Raw genomic sequence first — 13,236 nt, 5'->3', positions numbered from 1 at the left:
CGCTGGCGAGTGTAGCCTAACTTTACGTGTAACAGAGTCACCTATGACTAGCGTTTCTACCTCCGAAAAAGACTTGCGAGGCAGGGTACTGACCGCAACCTGCCTCGCAAGTGGTGCTGCCGACAGGATTGCCTTGAAGGAGTCACTGCTAACGATAGCGTTAGCTCCACGAGTCCGCCTGGCGGGACTCTTCTCTATACTTTCTGGAGTATCTGTTTTCTCTACGCTCGCTACCCTTTCATCCTCTAGCTGAGAGATACGTCTCTCTAACAGAGCTATCTTATCCATGAGAAAGGCAGAGCAAGGACAACCGTAATCCATTCTTACCGTGATTGATGCAGACGGAGCTCCGGCGAGGAAACAGCGAATACAGTACAGAGTATGCAGAACAGGTCACAGATATAAATACCGAAAAATAGATACAAACCGAGATAGCAGGTCGACGCTAAGCGTCCTGCTAACCAAACCAAACAAACCAAACCAAGCCGGCTACCCGGAAGTTGCGTCTGCGGCGTCACACGGCTGCGTCTGCGGCGTCACACTGCAGCCTTCGGATCAGCCTGTGGAGAGAGAGCACAGGTTAGAGCACTCAAGTGAGACTCAAGAATACCTCGACATGTGTTGCCATCGGCAACAAGTGAACCAGCAGTCCAATTTGGTAGAGACAGAAATCCCTCCTCAAAACACATGTGGCCTTCTCGCTGTAATGACCTACTACCGTGGGTTCCCCTCGTATCCCCGTTGTGGTACTGTTCTTACCCCCTCATACCTGGGTCTCCTCACTGTTCTTACCCCCTCATACCTGGGTCTCCTCACTGTTCTTACCCCCTCCTACCTGGGTCTCCTCACTGTTCTTACCCCCTCCTACCTGGGTCTCCTCACTGTTCTTACCCCCTCCTACCTGGGTCCCCTCACTGTTATTACCCCCTCCTACCTGGGTCTCCTCACTGTTCTTACCCCCTCCTACCTGGGTCTCCTCACTGCTGTTCTTACCCCCTCCTACCTGGGTCTCCTCACTGTTCTTACCCCCTCCTACCTGGGTCTCCTCACTGTTCTTACCCCCTCCTACCTGGGTCCCCTCACTGTTATTACCCCCTCCTACCTGGGTCTCCTCACTGTTCTTACCCCCTCCTACCTGGGTCTCCTCACTGCTGTTCTTACCCCCTCCTACCTGGGTCTCCTCACTGTTCTTACCCCCTCATACCTGGGTCTCCTCACTGTTCTTACCCCCTCCTACCTGGGTCCCCTCACTGTTCTTACCCCCTCCTACTTGGGTCTCATCACTGTTCTTACCCCCTCCTACCTGGGTCTCCTCACTGTTCTTAACCCCTCCTACCTGGGTCTTCTCACTGTTCTTACCCCCTCCTACCTGGGTCTCCTCACTGTTCTTACCCCCTCCTACCTGGGTCTCCTCACTGTTCTTACCCCCTCCTACCTGGGTCTCCTCACTGCTGTTCTTACCCCCTCCTACCTGGGTCTCCTCACTGTTCTTACCCCCTCCTACCTGGGTCTCCTCACTGCTGTTCTTACCCCCTCCTACCTGGGTCTCCTCACTGTTCTTACCCCCTCCTACCTGGGTCTCCTCACTGTTCTTACCCCCTCCTACCTGGGTCCCCTCACTGTTCTTACCCCCTCCTACCTGGGTCTCCTCACTGTTCTTACCCCCTCCTACCTGGGTCCCCTCACTGTTCTTACCCCCTCCTACCTGGGTCTCCTCACTGTTCTTACCTCCTCCTACCTGGGTCTCCTCACTGTTCTTACCCCCTCCTACCTGGGTCTCCTCACTGTTCTTACCTCCTCCTACCTGGGTCTCCTCACTGTTCTTACCCCCTCCTACCTGGGTCTCCTCACTGTTCTTACCCCCTCCTACCTGGGTCTCCTCACTGTTCTTACCCCCTCCTACCTGGGTCTCCTCACTGTTCTTACCCCCTCCTACCTGGGTCTCCTCACTGCTGTTCTTAACCCCTCCTACCTGGGTCTCCTCACTGCTGTTCTTAACCCCTCCTACCTGGGTCTCCTCACTGTTCTTACCCCCTCCTACCTGGGTCTCCTCACTGTTCTTAACCCCTCCTACTTGGGTCTTATGTCTTGTTTTGATCATGCTGTTGGCGATGCAGCTCTTGCTGTTTTCGACCTTAGATTGTTTTATGAATTGTAAGGCGACCTTTGGGTGTCATGAAAGGCGCCTTGGATTAAAATGTTATTCAATGTAATTATTATTATTATTATTAATAATATTAAACATAAACTGCAGATCAACAGCAGAATAACTCTGTGGAAGAGACGCAGAACTATCTTGCTATATCAGCATGTCATTTTACCCCAAATTAATTGTCATTATTATTATCATTAGACCAATCATATTGCTGTGGGAAAAACTAAAACTTCCTGAACATTTTGAATCTGTAACATGCAGTCTTTGTCACGACCAGCTTCTCAGACCACAAGTTATGAAGCCACATTAATATTAAACATTATACTGCTGACCAACCGCAGAACAACAGTGGAAGTAATGAAACCCTGTCTTGCTGTTCCAGCATAGCAAATCACTTTACACTGATTCACTATCATTATTACTATCATTAGACCAATCATATTGCTGTGCAAATTATAGTCCTTAACAGGGCTGCTCGATTTTGAAAAAAATGAGAATCACATTTTTTTGGTCAAGATTGAAATCACGATTCTTCAAACGATTCTTCTTGAGTTTGAAAATAAAATGCATTTATTCGGCATTTCAAAAAGAAAATACGGTAACTGAGTATTACCGTATCAAATAGAAAAATTGAAAATGTTCAAATTGAAAATAATGTACAAATAAATATATATCCAGCTGTTCTTTACTTTCTATAAAACTTTCGATGAATAAAATAAATATACTAGAAAGTATAGACAGACGTCGGTTGTAGTCGACGTCTGTCCTGCTGTCGTCGGGGTTGTGGTCTTGTGTTTTTGTTTGCCAATTCATCGTAAGCGACTTTGTGATTGCGTCTGACATCCACTAACTGATGTCATCTGTTGTTTTCTCATTTAGGATCTGCTGCTGTCGAGTGCCAACATAAAATGAAGTCCAATTTGAAGAAGAAGTTCAGGTGTGTGTTTGAGGGAATCGCTAAAGCAGGCAAGCGAATAGATCTGAACAACTTCTACACAGAGATCTTCATCACAGAGGGAGGCAGTGGAGAGGTCAACAAGGAACATGAGGTCAGACTGATTGAAACAGCTTCCAGGAAACCAGTCAAGGAAGAAACACCAATCAGATGTGAGGACATCTTTAAACCCTTACCTGGACACGATCGACCAATCAGGACAATAATGACAACTGGAGTGGCCGGCATTGGTAAAACCGTCTTAACGCACAAGTTCACTCTGGACTGGGCTGAAGGCAAAACCAACCAGGACATACACTTCACATTTCTCCTCACTTTCAGAGAGCTGAATTTACTGAAAGGGAAAAAGTTTAGCTTGGTGGAACTTCTTCATCACCTCTTTATTGAGACCAAAGAAGCAGGAATCTGCAGATTCGACTGGTTCCGAGTTGTCTTCATCTTGGATGGTCTGGATGAGTGTCGACTTCCTCTGGACTTCCAGAACAACCGGATATTGAATGATGTCACAAAATCCACCTCGGTGGACGTGCTGCTGACAAACCTCATCAGGGGCAACCTGCTTCCCTCCGCTCGCATTTGGATAACCACACGCCCTGCGGCAGCCAATCAGATCCCTGCTGAGTGTGTTGACATGGTGACAGAGGTGAGGGGGTTCACGGACCAACAGAAGGAGGAGTACTTCAGGAAGAGATTCAGAGAGGAGACGATGGCCAGCACAATCATCTCCCACGTCAATAAATCACGAAGCCTCCACATCATGTGTCACATCCCAGTCTTCTGTTGGATAACTGCTTCAGTTCTGGAGGACATCTTCAAAAAATCCCAGATCGAAGAGATGCCCAAGACCGTGACTCAGATGTACAGCCACTTCCTGAGGGTTCAGTCCATACAGGGGGACAGGAAGTACCATGGGAGATCTGAAACAGATCCACACTGGAGTTCAGAGAACAGGAAGATCATTGTTTCTCTGGGAAAACTGGCTTTTAACCAGCTGGAGAAAGGCAACCTGATCTTCTACGAGGCAGATATGGAAGAGTGTGACATCGATATCAGAGCAGCCTCAGTGTACTCAGGAGTGTTCACCCAGATCTTTAAAGAGGAGTGTGGGCTGTACTAGGACAAAGTGTTCTGCTTTGTCCATCTGAGCATCCAGGAGTTTCTGGCTGCCCTTTATGTCTTCTGGTCCTTTATCAACACTGGGGTAAATCTGCTCTCAACCTCCAGTAAAGATAAACTCCTCCTCTACCAGAGTGCTGTGGACAAGGCCTTACAGAGTGAGAACGGACACCTGGACTTGTTCCTCCGCTTCCTCCTGGGCCTCTCCCTGGAGACCAATCAGATTGTCCTACGAGGTCTGCTGGGACAGAAAAAAAGATCACTGACCACTCAGATTAAAACAGGTCTGCTGCGAATGACAGGAAGTAGGTCACAGACCAATGAGGGAACAGTGTCACAGATCAATGAGGGAACAGTGTCTTACATCAAGGAGAAGATAGAAGGAGATCTATCTCCAGAGAGAAGCATCAATCTGTTCCACTGTCTGAATGAGCTGAACGACTGTTCTCTAGTGAATGAGATTCAACAGTACCTGACATCAGGAAGCCTCTCCAGAGAATCTCTCTCCCCTGCTCAGTGGTCAGCTCTGGTCTTTATCCTACTGACATCAGAAGAGGAGCTGGACGTGTTTGACCTGAAGAAATACTCTGCTTCAGAAGATGGTCTTCTGAGGCTGCTGCCAGTGGTCAAAGCCTCCAAAACATCTCTGTAGGTTCACTAATAACATGTATTACAATACACACTACACAATATAATTACAACTGGAATATAAGGTTAAAATTATATGAAAAAGATCTTTGTAGGTTCATAATAACATGTATTACTTATCTACTCATAACAGAATAAACATACTAATTACAATAACATACAAAACATCTCTGTAGGTGTCCTATTAACGTGTAATGTATTACAGTACACATAAGATAATATTCACAACAATAGAATATAGAAGTAGTATTCATTTAAAAAACATTTTCAATCTCAACTAAACAACTATTTAACATTTCTGCATCTAATTATTGAGTATGTTTGTTAAACTAATAACATTCCTTCATGCCTGTTCTCTTTATTGTGTGTGCAGGCTGAATATCTGCCATCTGTCAGAGAGATGCTGTGAAGCTCTGGCCTCAGTTCTCAGCTCCAACTCCTCTAGTCTGAGAGAGCTGGACCTGAGTACCAATGATCTGCAGGATTCAGGAGTGAAGCTGCTCTCTGCTGGACTGGGGAGTCCACACTGTACACTGGAAACTCTCAGGTCAGTTTTACTCAATGGTCAAACAGTAACACCACAATTTCCACATCAGAGGACGGTTATGTAACTAAACCCAGCGATCTGATTGGTTTAACTGTTGCATAATGAGCGTATACATAACTGCTATGACGCCCAATCATTTTGTGAAAGTTTGCATATCACTCCGCGCCTGGAAGTAGAAACAGTTACAAAGTAAAAAAAGCTTAGGCACACGTTGAGTGAACTGCTCCATCGGATAAATTGCCGGCGAACCACTCTAGCCGAGCCTTCTCTCGGAGGGACGCTAAAGTGTGTTGCATAGCAACCGTCGTGCATTTTGAAGGCAGCCAGGAGGGACTACTTTTTTGTATTCTTTAAAAAAACGGCTACTTTGTCTTTCTTGGTTTCTTTTAAAATGTAGTGTGTCTATGACTTTCGTTTTGCCATAATAGTAACCGTTGTATAAAAGCAATAGATCACTTCAGTCAGTGGTATGTGCTCATTATACCACTGTGAAGGGGATCGCCGGCCCTCCGCTGCACGTCAGGGCCGGACAACGCCCCTTAACAGTGGTATAATGAGCACATACCACAGCCTGTCATGATCTATTGCTTAATTATAACTCAGTACCTGTGATGACTGCATCCATGTTTTTGTATCATTGGAGATGTAACACCTTTTGTTTAGGTGGATATTCTAATATATCCATATGCCTGCAACCAATTATAAATATAAAAATGAGCTCAAAATATAAATATATTACCCCCCCACTGTCCCCCGTATACGGGACGGTGATAGTTTAGAGCAGTGTGAAGTACAGGGGGTATTTGGAGGGTCTTACCCCTAGTTGGACACCTCAGACCCCCTGAAAGCCTCAACAGAAACATTTTAACCTTAGCCTTAACACAAAACGTGTGTTAAGGCTTAATATGTCCAGTAGGGGTGTGCACGGGTACACGTGTAACCGGTTAGTAAATCATAACCGTTTAGGAAAAATAAGGAAACGAAAAACCGTAAAAAAATAAATAATATTCACCGCGCCATTGTTTCAATGGGAATCTCGACGGTCCATACTTTCAACATAAAGTTTACATATTTATAATTCGATATTCGTCTCAGCCTTTATACCAAAGATACTCTAGGGCAGGCATCTCCAATGGCGGACCGCGGTCCGGGTCCGGACCAAGTGACAGTCCTATCCGGCCCATGACCAAATTAAAAATAATAATAAAAAAGCATGATTATGTTAGTAAAATAATTTCTCACTGAAATACAAATTGAAAGGCAGAATAGTCTGTAGTACAGCATAAAAACATCAAAAAGCAATGATCTTCACAGAGCGAAGATCATGCACTCACCGAAATCCCCCCCTCCCTCCGTCTGTCACGGCATGTGCGTAATAGCGTCACTCAAAAAATAGCCAATCCAATTTTTTCTTTACCGGAAGGGCAATTTTGAATGAGAAAATGGCTTGCTCGAAAATAAGGCAAGGCAAGGCAAGGCAAGGCAACTTTATTTATATAGCACTTTTCATACACAAGGCAGACTCAAAGTGCTTCACATATAAACATTGTCATACAATAAAATAAAATAAAATAATAGATAAGTAAAAGAAAAACATATGCAAAGAAATGGTTAATATAGAAAAAGGCATTTTAGTATTAAAAAAATAAAGAAAATAAAGGCAAAGTTAAAAAAGCTTTTTAGAAGGTGCAATGTATTTAAGATTTTAGCAGAAAGCTATAGCAAACATAAAAGTCTTCAGTCTTGTTTTAAAGGTGCTCAGAGTTGGGGCAAGTCTTAAATCCTCTGGGAGTTTATTCCAGCTATTTGTTGCATAGTAACTAAATCCTGCTTTCCCATGTTTTGTGTTTACTCTGGGGATAATTAACAGATTGGTCTCAGAGGATCTTAGTGGTCTAGAAGGCTGATGTAGTGGAAGCATATCAGTTAAATATTTTGGGCCTAAACCATGTAGGGATTTATAGGTTAGCAACATGATTTTAAAATCAATTCTCTGACCTACAGGAAGCCAATGTAACGATTTCAGAATTGGTGTAATATGATCAAATCTTTTGGTCTTTGTTAGAACTCTAGCAGCAGCATTCTGAACAAGCTGAAGCTTCCTCAGAGTTTGTTTTGGAAGACCTGTGAGGAGACCATTGCAGTAATCAAGCTTACTAGTGATAAAGGCATGTACAAGTTTTTGTAAGTCTTCGGTGGACATGAGCCCTCTAAGTCTTGCTACATTTTTAAGGTGATAATATGCCGATTTTGTAACTGATTTGATGTGACTGTCAAAATGTAAATCTGAATCCATGATAACCCCTAGATTTCTGGCTTTGATTGAGGTTTTCAGGGACAGAGAGTGAAGGTGTTGGGTTACTTTAAGCCTTTCCGTTTTAGCACCAAATACAATTATCTCTGTTTTGTCCTCATTTAGTTGAAGGAAATTTCGGCACATCCATTCCTTCACTTGCTCAATGCACTGGCACAGCAGATCTATGGGCCGATAGTCATTTGGTGATAGCGATACATAGATTTGCGTGTCATCAGCATAGCAATGATGGTCAATATTGTTATTTTGCATGATTTGCCCTAGTGGGAGCATGTAGATGTTGAATAAAGAGGGTCCTAAGATCGAACCTTGTGGGACTCCACATGTCACGTTGGTTGATTCTGATACAAAGTCGCCAATGGAAACAAAGTAGTTCCTATTTTGTAGGTAGGACCTGAACCAATTTAAGACAGTGCCTGAAAGCCCCACCCAGTTTTCTAACCTTTCCAGAAGTAATGTATGGTCTACAGTGTCGAATGCAGCACTGAGGTCAAGTAGCATTAGTATTGAGGTTTTGCCAGAGTCTGTGTTAAGACGGATGTCGTTTACAACTTTAATAAGGGCGGTCTCAGTGCTGTGCAGGGGTCGAAATCCTGATTGGAAGGTGTCATAGCAACCAGTTGGTAAATAAGGAAAGTTTACCCCAAAAACAGACATTTTAAAGATGAATGGACTGACCAATACTTGTTCATTCACAGCTTCATGCGGCTGTTCAGAGTGCCCCATCCTTAGCCATTGATGAGTCTTCAGATGTAACGGATAATGCCCAGCTTTTGGTTTATGTGCGATTGTTTCATCAAGACAAGAAAGAGATCTGTGAGGACCTGTTGGGTCTAACACCACTTGAGACACTGTTTTGCTTACTTGAAGTGAAGGCCTAATGCTCTTTTTGTGTTTATTTGAAATGTAGGTCTAGTGTTCCTGTTTTGCTTGCTTGAAATGTAGGCCTAATGCACTTTGTGTTTATTTGAAGTGTAGGCCTAGTGTTCCTGTTCTGCTTACTTCACATGTAGGCCTTATGCACTTTTTATGTTTACTTGAATTGCAAGCCTAATGTACCTGTTTTGTTTACTTGACATGTTGTATGCGTTACTTTGTCTTGCTAGTTTTTCATGGTTAAAAGTAAGCTATTTGGAAATTGAAAATAAATAAATCTAAAATTATACGGTAATATGCCGTGTTGATTGTATTTGACAAAAGAAGGCTATTAGGACGTGGTAGGTTCGGGCCTTTCTTGGAAGGAATTTTTAGTAACTGGACCTTGTTCAATTTTAATTGAAGACCCCTGCTCTAGGGTCTATAGCATGTTTTCTCAACGGGGGCGTTCGTACAACCTAGGGGGGCGCTGGGTAGGTGATTTCTTTAAACTGTCATGGTTTTCTAAATTTTTGGGTGAAAAAACATTGCATTTCAAGTACAAAATATATGGGCCTAATTAGGCCTCTGTGCGCGATCTGTTTTCGTGGTGCCCAAGTTGCCCGGGCCGCGGTGCCCGTGGTTCCCGGGCCATTCATTCATTCGTTCACGGGGCACGGCGGGAGTCGCGGGAGTGCCGTGGTCACGGTCACGGTGCCCAAGGAAGACGGGAGACGTGGCCTCTCTCTCTCGCTCTCGCTCTCGCTCTCGCTCTCGCTCTCTCTCTCTCTCTCTCTCGCTCTCTCGCTCTCGTCGCTCTGGAAGTTTAATTGGGTTTATTACAGTGATGGACAGTGCTGTTAGCCAATCAGAGGTGAGACATTTGCATTTCATGAAAATTCGTATATTTTTTTCACCAAAACCGACTCAGAGGGCATTCATTGCTATTAGTGACCACCGCAAAATCAATGAAAAACGCTGCAATAACAGCTTTAAGCAATATAACACGAATGTCAGTGGTTGTGTTAGTTTATTAAAGATTGATTTTAATGATTGGGGGGGGGGGGGCACCAGAGGATAAGGGTAAGGTCAGGGGGGCGTTTGCTCAAAAAAAGGTTGAGAACCACTGGTCTATAGCATATGACCAATTTACCAGCTCTCGTTTTGAAGAATAATCACCGCACCATTCGTTTCAATGGGAATAGCGACTATACTTTGTCTATACTTTCAACATAAAGTGTACATATTTATAATTTTAAATTTGTCCCAGCCTTTATACCACCGATACTATAGGGTCTATAGCATATAACTGCGTTTTCTGATTACAGTTTAATGTAACAGTAAGCTGACAACATCCTAATTAACACCACAACTGCAAATGAACCACATGGAGATAACCATGGCAACCGGTCAAACAAATGTTCTTTTTGCGATCATTCTGCTCGTGCTTCCGCCGTGTTGATAAACAAATAATCCCCCTAAAGTGCGAGTGCGGTCCACTTTAAAATAAAATTAAAGCTTCATTAATTAATAAAGAAATGGTTAACCGTGTACACGAAAAAGTAGGGGTTGTGTAAACGTTAACACTTTTTTGTAACCGTTCACATCCCTAATATCCAGTACTCATTATCTTAATTGCTAATTCTTTATCCACAAATATGGTCCCTTCAATGGACCAGGAAGTGCTTCATAAAAGGACCTTCTACGTCATCAAGGCACGCCACTTGTGTTTGGAGTATGACGTTCACTAAGTGGTTGGCAGACTGGAAAAACACAGGATTTTACAGGCGTGTGTGTGTGTGTGTGTGTGTGTGTGTGTGTGTTTGTGTGTGTGTAGCTTGTCTGGCTGCCTGGTCACACAGGAAGGCTGTGCTTCTCTGGCCTCAGCTCTGAGCTCCAACCCCTCCCATCTGAGAAAGCTGGACCTGAGCTACAATCACCCAGGAGACTCTGGAGCTGCGCTGCTCTCTGCTGGACTGGAGGATCCACGCTGGAGACTGGACACTCTCAGGTATGGAGAGGACAGCTCACCGCTCAGGGACAAAGTCTCCTACAAGGATTCATGCCGCTGCTAGATGAAGCGGTTTGAAGAGGCAGCTGTCACTCATGTTGTGTAGAACGTGATGAGACGGCAGATGATTAAGGTGAATGTTTCAACATGCTGCTCTCACTTTGTTTCCCCCCCAGTGTGGAGCACGGTGGAGTGTGGAGGCTGAAACCAGCTCCACAGAGATGTGAGTGTCTGTTTGATTCATCACATCACACACTCACTATTGAGATGGAAAGTCCATCCACACAGCAGGAAGTGAGGTCACATCCTACTGGGAATGAAGATGATGGCTGACATCATGCAGGGGTTTTTCTAGAAAAAATTCACAAGGGGGCGCGGTTGAGTCTTCCAGTAACGCCCTGGATCCCTCGCCGATGAATGCTCCTTCAATGGAGCCTTCAATCGCTCCTTCAATGGAGCCGATCTCGCTTCCGCCATCTCTCTTAGGTTCCTGACAGTAAAACGACGTGATCTTCTTCTGCCCCAGACAATCCTTGCTTTTCTTCACCCCGCGGCACGACATTTTAAAAACACTGTAAACTAAGTCACCAAACGCTATATTTTCTTTCTTCTCAGACACTCTCAGATTCACTGAACTGATAAATTTGGTTCGGGAGAAGAGATAAAAGCCCGCCTACACTGTAAACTGATTGGTTGACTTACCGATCCAGGCCAATCAGGAGGCGCCTGAGGCTCACGTGCACACTGCATCATGCACAGTTTCTAGATCTCTCTCTGTTGTGCTGCGCGCTCGCTACACAGATGCGAACGCGGTTAGGAGCACGTCTGTCTCCTGTGCGCGGTCTTGCTCGCTCGCTCTCCATTCCGGGAGATTTTAAGTAATTTAAAATTTTCGACAAGGAGGCGCTGGGTTGAAACAAGGAGGCGCAGCGCCCCTCTTTCCCGGTTTAGATTAACCCCTGTCATGTATCTTACGTGTATTAATACTGTCCACCATCACAGTTAGACCTGCTTGTATAAAACCCAGCAGGTATTACAGGGGTGAGGGGGAGTGACCGGGTTAGGGGCCGGTGAGGGGGAGGGGGAGGGGTGCGAGAGAGGGGGCTGAGGGGGGGGGGGGGGGGGGGGGCTGAGAGGGAGGGGGCTGAGGGGGAGGACTAGGGGGGAGGGGGAGGGGGGATGACCGGGCTGAGGGGGGGCTGAGGGGGAGGGGGGAGGGGGGATGACCGGGCTGAGGGGGGGCTGAGGGGGGAGGGGGGGTGAAGGGGCTGAGGGGTGAGGGGGAGGGGGGTGACCGGGCTGAGGGGGGTTGAGGGGGAGGGAGGTGACGGGGCTGAGGGGGAGGACTAGGGGGGAGGGGGAGGGAGGTGACCGGGCTGAGGGGGGAGGAGTGTGGGGGTGGGGGGGTGAAGAGGCTGAGGGGGAGGGGGGGTGACCGGGTAAGGGGCCGGTGAGGGGAGGGGGAGGGTTGAGAGAGAGGTGGGGGGGGGGGCTGAGGGGGAGGACTAGGGGGGAGGGGGAGGGGGGTGACCGGGCTGAGGGGGGTGGGGAGGGAGGTGACGGGGCTGAGGGGGAGGGGGGGTGACCGGGTAAGGGGCCGGTGAGGGGGAGGGGAAGGGTTGAGAGAGAGGGGGGGGGGGGGGGGGCTGAGGGGGAGGACTAGGGGGGAGGGGGAGGGGGGTGACCGGGCTGAGGGGGGGGGGAGGGAGGTGACGGGGCTGAGGGGGAGGACTAGGGGTGAGGGGGGGGGAAGGGGGAGGGGGGGTGAGGGGGAGGGGGGGTGACCGGCTGAGGGGGGGGGGGGGGGGGGGCTGAGGGGGAGGACTAGGTGGGAGGAGGGGGGGGGGGGGACCGGGCTGAGGGGGGAGGAGTGTGGGGGTTGGGGGGTGAAGGGGCTGAGGGGGAGGGGGGGTGACCGAGTTAGGGGCCGGTGAGGGGGAGGGGAAGGGGTGAGAGAGAGGGGGCTGAGGGGGAGGGGGCTGAGGGGGAGGACTAGGGGGGAGGGGGAGGGGGGGTGACGGGGCTGAGGGGGAGGACTAGGGGAGGGGGGGTGACGGGGCTGAGGGGGGGCTGAGGTTGAGGACTAGGGGTGATGGGGAGGGGGGGTGAAGGGGCTGAGGGGGGGGGGGGGGGGGGGACCGGAATTAGGGGGGGCTGAGGGGGAGGACTAGGGGTGAGTGGGAGGGGGCTGAGGGGGGGCTGAGGGGGAGGGGGGTGAGTGGGAGGGGGCTGAGGGGGGGGGGGGGCTGATGGGGAGGGGACTGAAGAAGAAGAGAGAGCAATCACAAAAGAAAGAGAATAAAAAGAAGAAGAGCAGCCTGGATCCAAGGAGAGATGTTTGTTGTTGATGTATTCATAATATTGTTGTTGATGTGTTCATAACGTCATTGTTGAGGTGTGTGTATCTATGTATGTGTACATATGTATATGTATGTATCTGTTCATATCTATGTATATGTACACAGAGCGCAGGAGAACAGTACTAGTGATGATGATGATGATGATGATGAAGAGCGGTTCAGCAGCTCATCATGTCTGGTTCTCCCTCAGATGCCTGTGACCTCACACTGGACCCCAACACGGCCTACAGAGTCCTCTCTCTGTCTGAGGACAACAGGAAGGTGACGCGGGTTAG

The sequence above is a fragment of the Gadus morhua genome, unplaced genomic scaffold (genome assembly GCF_902167405.1).
Source record: "Gadus morhua unplaced genomic scaffold, gadMor3.0, whole genome shotgun sequence".
Classification (NCBI taxonomy): domain Eukaryota; kingdom Metazoa; phylum Chordata; class Actinopteri; order Gadiformes; family Gadidae; genus Gadus; species Gadus morhua.
This window is presented reverse-complemented; position numbering follows the sequence as displayed.